The sequence below is a fragment of the Sorex fumeus genome, unplaced genomic scaffold (assembly GCF_029834395.1).
Source record: "Sorex fumeus unplaced genomic scaffold, SorFum_2.1 ptg000032l, whole genome shotgun sequence".
NCBI lineage: Eukaryota > Metazoa > Chordata > Mammalia > Eulipotyphla > Soricidae > Sorex > Sorex fumeus.
The window spans coordinates 4,634,665-4,646,082 of NW_026606089.1; the positions used below are offsets into that span (position 1 = coordinate 4,634,665).

The 11,418-nt window shown below is 38.2% G+C and overlaps 1 pseudogene; it reads right to left on the reverse strand.

Moving 5' to 3' along the window:
• Positions 1-5,176: 5,176 nt before the first annotated feature.
• Positions 5,177-5,273, reverse strand: LOC130025851 (uncharacterized; annotated as a pseudogene).
• Positions 5,274-11,418: the final 6,145 nt, after the last annotated feature.

Below are 11,418 nucleotides of genomic sequence, written 5' to 3' on the forward strand. Positions count from 1 at the left end.
CTGGAATCCATGGTGGTGAAAAATGGGCACTGGCGGAGGAATGGGCCTTTGATCATTGTATAATCGAAACCCAAGCACAAAAATTTGTAAATGTACAACTCTATATCATGGTGTTTCACTAATAAAAATTAAAAAATAATAAAGTAAAATTTTTTTTTGTCTGTGAGAGATCAGCAGATGGGAACCTGAGTGAAGGCAAAAGATTAAATTGGTTGACTTTTATTTTTCCTTGAGTATATTAATTTGATTTTGGAGTCAATTTATATGAGAGTTCATCAAGACACAGAATTTTTTAGCGCTTCTCTTGTTTAAAAGTATAGTGATAGACCATATCTCTATCTCACATTATTTTTATTTCTGATAGTTTGACACAAAAGATACGCCAAAATCATAGATAAATGTAAATTATTTAAATACTTTTTTGATTATGTAAAATTACCTTATAGAATTACATTATAGAATTTCATAAATTTTAGGATTATGCAGAATCAACGTGCATGTATCATATTACACTCACTACTGAAAGGCCTACTCTGTCATTCACCATTGTTCAGTTTTTCCACTTTGATTATACTTTTCGATCTGGTAACTAAATAGTGTCATAGTTCTAAAGTTTGTTTTTATTGCTTTGAAAAGATCAAAATTATGCAATTTTCAACATTGGATGAAACTAGAGGATATCATGCATGTAAAGTAAGCCTTAAGGAAATGAACAGATACAGAGAGATTTTTCTCATATGTGGGATGTAAAGAAACACAGCAAGGTAGAAACAAAGGTTCAAGAGCAATGTAAGGGGAGAACTGATCCACACAATTGAGTCAGGGGATTGAGAGTGAGGGATTCTGGGGGATTGGGGGAGAGGGGGGGTTTATTCTTTGAGAGAATGAGGAGTGTCATGTTGGAATTGTGTGTATTAGAAACCATTACTAATTGAATTATAAATCATAGAATATAAATAATGTTTTAGACGTTTGTCTGTCTCATTTTATTCTTTTAATTTGTTTTCTCTATATTCCACATATGCCTGAATTTGTAGGATGCCTTTCTTTCTCTGCCTGGTTTTTGTCACTAAACATAATTTCCACATGTTATCCATTATATATACAAATAATAAGAAGATTTCACTTCATACAACTGAGTAGTATTCCATTGCTTTTCCACCTTTCTTTTTCAAAATTTGTGGTTTAAAAGATACAAATATTGGTTTTAACAATGCTCTGGTGTTTTAAAATTTTTAGTTTAGTGAAGCTTAATAGATTTTACTGAAAAACACTCAGAAACTTGTGAAAGAGGTGTGGGGTGGAATGAAATATTTGTTCAAGCGAGAACTGTCATTTAACAAAGCAAGGAAAGAGAGACATAGAGAAAGAGAGCACGGCATTTCTTCTAATGAGAACAAAATCTTGAGGACCAAGCCTACTCTGGTAGTTTAGGAATAAGAACTTGGAGTGGTATGAACTTAACTTGTGCACTTTAGGGGAGAACCTGAGTGAAACTATTAGAAGTACTTTCAGGAGCATGATAAACTGGAGTCTGCACTTGGAGTGAGGTGGGTAGAGAGTTCTTTGGGGAGATCCGAACTATGGAGAACAGTAATACTATAACATTAATGATAGTATCTTACCGTGGGATTCCAAAAAAATCTGTAACAGTGGCGTCAGAAATGATAACATCCTTAGGTATTTGGATTTCCTGTGGAAACAACAGGAAAGCTGAGTTTATGCTCTGGATGCCTCCACCTGAAACAAGGTCAAGAAATCATGTATGAAAAATTACAAGTTACATGGATCAAGGATTCTGATCCCAGTGGAAGGCTAGCTTTCGGGTGGACAATTTCTACTGATGGCCTGATGTAGATTCTGATCCTGGAATATGTAACAGAAAGGATGTAGTGACAGGTATCCTCAGAAGTGAAGCCTCTGAGACAGAATTCGTTCATGCCAACTTATAAGTTATCAAAGTTTGCTCATGGCTGCTACCATTATAACATGCCATTCAATGGTTCTGTGGTTTCAATTTACTGTATCAATGTAAAGATGAAGTTTCTAAACGGAAGGTAAAAATCTGAGGCCCTCAGGATGATGAATTATGGGGAGGGGGGGAGCTGGAGTGATAATACAGCAGGTAGGGCATTTGCCTTGCAAACGGCATACCCAGGTTAGATTCCCAGCATCCTGTATGGTCCCCCCAAGCACCGTGAGGAGTAATTCCTTAGTGCAGAGCCAGGAGTATCCACTGTGCATCGCCACGTGTGACCCAAAAAAGCAAGAAAATGATGATCTGGGATTGATCCTTAGCATTGCAAACAGCATTATTTTTTAATTTTTATTTTCTTTCTTTCTTTCTTTCTTTCTTTCTTTCTTTCTTGCTTGCTTGCTTGCTTGCTTGCTTTTTTGTTTCCCTTAGCTTTAATGTCATGAAGGGATCTTCCCACATTTTTCTCCATATATCTTAAGAATTCAGGTATGATAGTGAGGTCTTTAATACATTTGATCTGACTTTGCGCCTGGCAATATAAAGAGGTCTGAGTTCATTTTTTTTTTAATGTTGCTGTCCAGTTTTCCCAGCACCAGTTGCTGTAGAGACTTCCTAGCTCAACTTCATATTTCTTGAGCATTTATGAAAGATTAGGTAATAATAATCTGAGGGCCAGCTTCAAGATATTAGACTATATTCCATTGATCTGAGGCCTGTCTTTATCTGAATATCATGGTATTTGGATGACTACAACTTTGTAGTAGGGATTGAAGTTGGGGAAGGTGTTCCCTTCTTCTTTTTACCAAAGATTGCTTTAGCTCTTCATGGGAGTTTATGGTTCTGTATGAGTTTCAAGAGTGTTTAATCTATTTATTTGAAAAATGTTATGTGTATCCTTATAGAAAGTGCATTAAATCTTTATAGAGCTTTGGTGTGTATTGTCATTTTGACAGTGTTAAACCTCTCAATCCATGAGCATGGGATGTGATTCCATTTCCTCATATACTCTCTTATTTGTGAAGTAGTGTTTTGTAGGGCTTTTTTTTTGGTATAGTTCCTTAACCTTTTTAGTTGATTCTATTATACTCTATTTTCTGAGGTATTATTGTGAATGGGATTGTTTTTCTCTATCTCTTTTTTCTCTTTCATTATTAATATATGGGAAAGCCATGGAGTACCAGATATTGATTTTGTAATATGCTACATTACTAAACAAATCTATTGTTCCCAGGAGCTTTTTTGGAGATTCTTTGGGATTTTCTAAGTATAGTATCATGTTATCTCCAAATAGTAAAAGCTTGAGTTCTTCCTTTTTTAGATGGATGCCCTTGATATCTTTTTTTTTACCAAAATCATATGGCAAGTACTTCAAGTACTATGAAGACTAGGAGTGTTGAGAGTGGGTAACTTGTTTTGTGCCTGATTGTATTATGGAATTCTATTTCATTGATTTCTGCTCCAAGCCTTGGTTGTTCCCCGTTAAGAATAATACTTGCTGTGGGTTTGTGGTAATTTGCTTTGACTAGATTGAGGAAAGTACTTTCAACTCCCATTTTGTTGAGAGTTTTTCATCATGAATGGATGCTGGATCTAATCAAATGCTTTATCTACGTCTATTGATATGATCATATGACTTATCTTTATTTTATTGAGATGGTGTATTCTGTTGATTGACTAGAGAATGTTAAGCCATCCTTGCATCCCCAAGCTAAACGTACTTGGTCATAGTGTGTGATCTTTTGTTGAGTTTCTAGATTCTCTTTGCTGGTATTTTCTTGAAAATTTTTGTATCTGTATTCACAAAGGAAAAAGGTCTGCAATTTTCTTTTTTTGTGGTGTCTCTGTCGATTTGAGTATTAGGGTGATCTTTGCCTCATAGAAACTATTTGGGAGTATTTCTGTTTCTTCAATTTCCTTGAAAATCTTAAAAATGTTGGAAGCAGTTCCTCTTTAAAGGTTTGAAATAGTTCACTATTGAATCCATCTGGGCCCTGGATTCTGTTTGGGGGTATAATTTTGACCATCATTTCAATTTCCTTGGTAGTGATAGGTTCAAGTATTCCAAATCTTCTTGGTTCAGCCTTGGGAGGTAATTGGAATCCAATAATTTATCAATTTTTTCAAGATTCTCTCATTTCCTGCTGCAAAGATTCTCAAAATAATCTCTGATGATCCTATGGATTTCTGTACTTCCTATTAGGATACCCCCCTTTGCATTTCTGATTCGATTTATTAGAATTCTTTCTCTTTGTTTCTTTGAGAGGCTTCTCATGGTTTATTGATCTTATTTATTTTCTCAAAGAACCAGTTTTTGTTCTTATTGGTCTTCTGGATTGTATTTTGGGATTCTAGCTCATTGATGTCTGGTACAAGTTTTATTATTTCCTTCCTCCAGCCTAGTTTGGACTACTTTTGTTGGTTATTTTCCAAAATCTTGAGCTCTAATTTATTCAGGTAGGCCCTTTCTTTCTTCCTGATGAATTCTGGCAGAGCTATAATCTTTCCTCTTAACACTGCTTTTGCTGTGTCCCACAAGTTATGGTAGCTCGTGTCCTCATTCTCATTTGTTTATGGAAACTTTTTATTTCCTCTTTGATTTCTTCCCTAAGCCAACGGTTGTTCATTACTTCCCTTAAGAAAATATTTCCTTGCTGAGCTTCAGTCTGTTTGATCTATCGAGAAGTGACAAAGAAGTGTTGAAATCTACTACTAGTATTGTGTTGCTATCAATGTTTTTCTATAAGTTTATTAGAAGTTGTTTCAAAGTATTTTGCTGGTCTGTCATTAGGATCATATACATTGAGGAAGGTGAGTTCTTTCTGATGTACATATCCCATGACCATTAAGAAATGACCTTCCCTGTCTCTGATAACCTTTAGCCTGAAGTCCATGTGGTCTGATACTAGTATGGCCACTCCAGCTTTGTGGAGGTGATATTTTCTTGAAAACTTGTTTCCCAGCCTTTTACCTTTAGCCCATGGGTGCTTTGATTGTTCAGACATGTTTCTTGCAGGAAGCAGAATGTTGGGTTCAGTTTTCTAATTCATCTTCCTATTCTGTGCCTCTGAATTGGCACATTTAGTCCATTGACATTGAGAGAGATTGTTGTTTTGGGGATTTGTGCTCTCTTTATGTAGAATTTTTTTACTTATGGGGATTGTCTTAGCTTAAAGTAGACCTGTTCATTCTTCTTGCAACAAAAATATGGAATGCTTTACAAGTTTGCATGTTATCTCTGTGCAAGGACCATGCTCATCATTGTATCATTTCAATTTTAGTATATGTGTTATCAAACCTAATAGGAGTTAATTTTTCCATATTTTTCGCTTCTTATTACTTTCAGTGTTGTCCTTCCTCACTCCTATGGCAGACAATGATTCCTAATCAAGGAATGTATTTCAAAGCAGCATGAATAAATAGATTTAGAACTTTAAAGTCCCAGAAATAAAAATATGGTTTTTACTATATTATCGTTTACCATACCCTAGGCATCAGTTTTACAAAATAATTCTTTTGGAAGATGGTATATGAGTTTGTTTAATGTTGTTCCCTGAATCCTTCATTAAGAACATTAAAATAGAGCCTTTTGCTGTTCTCACCTCAGTCCTGTGTACATCTCCAGGAAAAGGTGGATGGTGTTGTCTGCACTTTGACCACCTTGAATGTATGTAGGATTTTTCTCCTGAAGGATGAGGTGAGGATCATATTGATGATTTCATTCCACCTTATTACAAGTTCAACTTGAACGGAAGGTGAGACTCATGAGGCTCCTATAAAGGACAGAACAATGGGTCTCAGTGAAGTTTAATGGCCAACTCACATTAACAACATAGATGACTCAAAGTAACCTGTGTGCATCTTTGTGTATAGTGAGTTTCATATCTACTGATAGTGATTCTCAGTCATGACACATGGGCAAAACAGACCTGTAATTAAAAATCTAGTTCTCTGAGCAGAGTGGGGTCTCTGAGGTGATTGAACAAGTGTGTAGTAATTTATTACTAAGCACATAAGTATTTTGAATGATGTGTACTTTTCGATCTAAAATTAATTCCAAATATGTCTAAAACGACAGTGTCCTGACCTCGCACATGGCTTTCTTCACCGAGGCCCCTTGGAGGTGCCGGGGTGAATTTCCCTCACCGACCTGATTAGAGCCCCGGCAGCTGAAGACCTCTGCAACCAGCCATAGGTACGCTTAAGACCACCCTTCCCAAGCTTGAAGGAGCGTCTTGCATGAAGGAACTGAAAGAGGAACCCAGATGTGTGGGACCGGGGGATGAGAACTCCATGGCTGCTCAGATCAAGACTGTGCCCCCTCCTTCCAGATCCCCCATCTTCTAATAATTAAGTGCTACAACCGCGAACTGCCCCTGGATCCATGTAATGCCATCAATGGCCAACATCCAGAGATTGGATCTTATTTAGAAGATAGCAACTCTGATTGTCCAGTTCTCACTCTCAGAGAACCTGGTAGGCTTCTGCGAGAATCTGGCCCGCATAGCGGAGTCTTTGTTTCTGGTCACTGTTTCTTTTGAGGTACAGAAGCTGCTTAATTTAAGATAGTCCCCTTTGTTTATCTCTGTTTCCAGTTGCTTGGCAAGTGGCGTGTTATATTTGAAGTTACCTTTAGCTTCAATGTCGTGGAGGGATTTGCCCACCTTGTCATCAATGAACCTGAGGGATTCTGGTCTGATGTTGAGGCCTTTGACCCATTTTTATCTGACTTTTGTGCATGGTGTTAGGTAGAGGTCTGAGCCATTTTTTTTTGCATGTAGCTTTCCAGTTTTTTCTGCAACGTTTGTTCAGGAGGACTCTCTTGATCCACTTCACATTTCTTGCTCCCTTATCAAAGATTAGATGATTATATATTTGAGGGTGTGTGTCAGTATATTCAATCCTTTTTCATTGGTCTGCAGCTCTGCCTTTGTTCCAGTCCCATGCTGTTCTCATTATTATCGTTTGTAGTAGAGTTTGAGGTTGGGGAAGGTGATGCCTCCATTGTCTTTTCCCCAAGAATTGCTTTAGCTATTTGTGTGCGTTTGTTGTTCCATGTGAATTTCAGGAGTCCTTGATCAATTTCTTTGAAGAATGTCATGGGTATCTTTATAGGGATCAAGTTGAATTTTTACAATGCTTCGTGGAGAATTGCCATTTTGACAATGTTAAATCTCCCATTCCATATGCAGTATATATTTTTCCATTTCCTCGTGTCTTTTTTAATTTCCTGATGTATAGGTCCTTTACCTCTTTAGTTAAGCTGATTCCAAGGTTCTTGAGTTTCTGCGGCACGATTGTGAATGGGATTGCTTTTTCATGTCACTTTCTTCTCTCTCATTACTTGCATATAAAAAAGCCATAGACTTTTGGGTATTGAGTTTATAGCCTGCAATTTTACTATAAATGTCTATTGTCTCTGGGAGTTTTTCGTAGAGATTTTAGTATTCTCTGAATATAGTATGATATATTCTGTGAATAGTGAGAGATGATTTCTAACTTTCAAACATGAAAAACCCTTAATATCTTTTTCTTATCTATTTTCTCTTCCAAATACTTCCAGTACTACATTGAACAGAAGTGCCAAAATGAATTTTTACTTAGCATATTCTGTCTGTAAATTTCTATGCTAAGAACTGTGGAATAAACAGTGATATCTTAGTAATTTACAAGTAAATTATGAAGACAGATAATTTAAAAGAATTTCTTTGTATCAATTTCCAAAATGTGTAGCTTTTATTAAATATATTAAGAATAAATCGTAGGTCTTGATTATACCATGAAGATTATTTTCCTGTTAGAAGTTACCCTTCTAAAATGCAAGAAAGAGACACATTTTGAAAATGTTGATTATTCGTTCATTAATTCAAAGAATATTTGTTAGTCTGGTGGTGCAGTGCCTGCAGGAAGTCAACCTGTACCCTTAGGTGAGTACATCAACAGTCTGATGGTGTCTTCATGCTTCCTGATAACCTCAAATCACCACTGTGCCTCTGGCTGGCTCCCAACAACTCAGGACTACGTTTCCCGAGAAATTAAACTCCCGAAAGATATGTGGGAGCCATGTTCACAAACCCACCCCTGGCTCAGCTATACAAGCTAATGCATTGGTCTTGTTTCAGAGACCCATAGACAAATTTGGAACATATCAACAGCCACTGTTAACCTTGGACCTGCAAAAGGCTGAAGACACTAGGCTAAATCGGAGGGAGGCAGGTTAGTTTGGTGCCCACCCAACCAGAACCCAGTGCAGCCACTTGCTCCCACAATCCAAAATCGCCACCATGCTCTCCTCTGGTTTCCATCGTCTCAGGATGGCTCTCACTGAAATATTACAGCTGAAAATTCGGATATGCGGGTTTTGTGACTGAAATCTCCAGGCTTTCTCTGGGCAGAATGGGAATCCCACCCCCACTGCCCTGAACTTATGGAAGCCTCAGCATTCATTTCCATACCTCAAAGCTACTCCAGGCTTACCTTCCTGATAAAAATGCTAAATTCCTTGAACAAACATGATGACCTCTTAGTACCTGTACGAGACCCTTAATGCACAAAATAAAAAGGAGACAGAGAGAAAGAATTAAAGCGCCTGCCATAGATACACACTGGGGGTGGGTGTAGGGTGTTGGGGGATGGTTTTAATGAACCAGGAATATTGGTTTTGGGAAATGTACACTAGAGGAGGGACGGATGTTGGATCGTTGTATGACTGGAAGCAAATTATGAATAGATTTGCAATGGTCTATCTCACAGATATTGGATAAAATATTAAAAATATATATCCTTCATTTGTACCTCAGAATACTGATGGAACTTTAAAACTCAGCATATGTATTTTTGTGTTCTCTGTAGGAAAAAAAAATGTTTCTCACCTGTGTGCCAATAGCTTGTAGAAAGCTAAACCCAAAGATATATCAATGACTGTCTTTGGCATGAATACTGTAATTGCAGCTATGTTATGTTTTAGAATCAGTTCATGCACAAGACCTCAAGAGGAGCAGTGGCGACGTGCACCAATGTTGAATGGATAATGTTTCAGGAGCTTACAAGGGAGATGGGAAGATTTGGCATGAGTAAAGGGAAGAAACAGAAGAGTGAAGTACTAATAAGTATCATGAGAAAAATGCAAGGGAGGACATTTCCTGGCAAGTGTCACACTCTGTTGAGCTTCTGGTGAGGATAAGTATTAGAAAGTGTCTTTCACATTTAGTGGTAAAAAGGTAAATTTGATGGTTGTATTTAAAATTTACTTTAACGATTAGAATTACCAAGAGATACAAAGTTACAAAGTTGCTCATAATTGAGTTTCAGTCATCTAATGTTCTAGAACCTTTACAGTATATTGGGACATTTTTGAAGGAATATCCCTGGTGCGAAGACTAGGGCATCTGAATCTTAACACATTTCACCAAATATATAATCTGTACTCATATGATTTACACTGTCTCCCCTGCTCTTTGATTTATGTTTTCATGCAATATTTCCTTGTGAACCTCACCTCAAGTGAGGCTCCCTATTTAAGACAAGTACATGTTTCTGAGGCACTACATATTTTTTGGTTGCTGGGAGAGTCTGTAAAGCAATGCTCAGGAGGTGTGGGGGCCCCACAGACAATTTTCAGGAAACGTGGCCATGGTGCTTGGGGTCCTCTGAGGCTATACAGCCTTTGATACTCTGGCAATCAGGTGGTGCTGGGAGTCAAATTGAGTGAATGTGAGACAAGTTCCATAAGCACTACACTATCTCCTGCGGCCCTGGGTATTAGATTTATGTCAGCATTCTGAGGTCCTCCCTTTTGTCAGAAAGCAGAGACTTGTGCAGGAGAAAGTGGAAGAGACTTTAGGGTTTAGCTAGGTTGACTGAGTAGCTGGTGATACCATTAAGATTGGAACATAAAGTAAAAATAAAACAAGAGCCCCGTGCCTTTTCCCGCTGAACTCGACACCCTCCACAAGGGTACAGCTGCGGGGAACACCTGCAGCAGCTCCTTTGGACTATCCATCACCTTATCAGCCCCTCCCATCCAGGTGGGTAGAGGGAGCACCAGCCAGGTTCACCACTCCTCCACTCCTCACCCCCAGCCCCCCGCCTTTTCCTGCAGAACTGGACACCCTCCAGCAGGGGACACCTGAGGCAGTTCCATGGGATTTTCCATTGCTCTTCCTACATTCCAGGATCCTGGGTGGGAGTGACCCTGGGATCAGAAAAGAGAGCCAAGAAAATACAAGAAGAAAAGAGAACAGAATTTTAAAAAGCTACAAAAAGAAGATTCAGAAATAAGGGATTCAGTGGATGAAATTAAAAAGTTAGTAAGTGCCCTGAGCAATAGGATAAGTGCAGCTGAAGAGAGGATCAGCGAGCTTGAAGATGAGCAACAGAAATCCCACTGGGAAGAACAAGCAATAGGAAAAGACCTCAAAATGGCTCTAAGTAGAATCAGAGACATAGGGGATGACGCCAAGAGGAACAACATTACAATCATTGGTTTACCAGAAGGACAGGGAAACAACCCCAATGAAAAAGCTAGAGTAAAAGAAACCATTGCTGAAAAGTTCCCAGAGTTAAGGAAAGCAGATATCCAGATCCAAGGAGCCAGAAGGGTACCAGCTAAAAGAGACCCCAGAAAAAACACTCCAAGCATATCATAGTCAGAACGATGGATGCTGTGGACAGAGACACAATATTACAAGCAGCAAGGTCAAAGAAGGAAATTACATACAAAGGAGCACCCCTTAGATTCACAGCAGACATATCAGTGGAAACCCTCAAAACCGAAGGCAATGGTTGTATATAGTGAAAAAATTCAAAGAAATGAACGTCTCACCGAGAATACTCTATCCAGCTAAACTCTCACTCAAATTCGATGGAACGATACACCACTTTTTAGATAAACACAAACTCAGGAACTTCATACACTCAAAACCAAATCTAAAAGAAGAACTAAAGGGGCTCCTGTAAGAAAAGAATGAAAACACGTGTAAACACAATCAACTCCTACAGGAAGATGGCAGAAAACCCAATGACAATACTCTCCCTTAATGTCAATGTCTAAATGCACCAACCAAGAGACACAGAGTGGCAAAATGGATGCAGAAACTGAAACCAGCATTCTTCTGTCTACAGGAAACTCATCTGAACAATCAGAGCAAACACAGACTCAAAGTGAAAGGATGGAAAACAATCCTGCAAGCAAACAGCTCCATCACAAAAGCTAGGATGGCCACACAAGTATCCGACAACATTAATGTCAGGCTGAAAAAGAATAGAAGGGACAGCGAAGGCTGCTTTCTCTTCATCAAGTGATACATACAACAGGAAGAAATCATACTCTTAAATGTATAAGCACCTAATGAAGGAACAGCTAGATACTTAAAACAACTGCTAACAGATTTTAAAGAGGACAGTGCTAGCAACACAATAGTAGATGGAGACTTTAATATCGC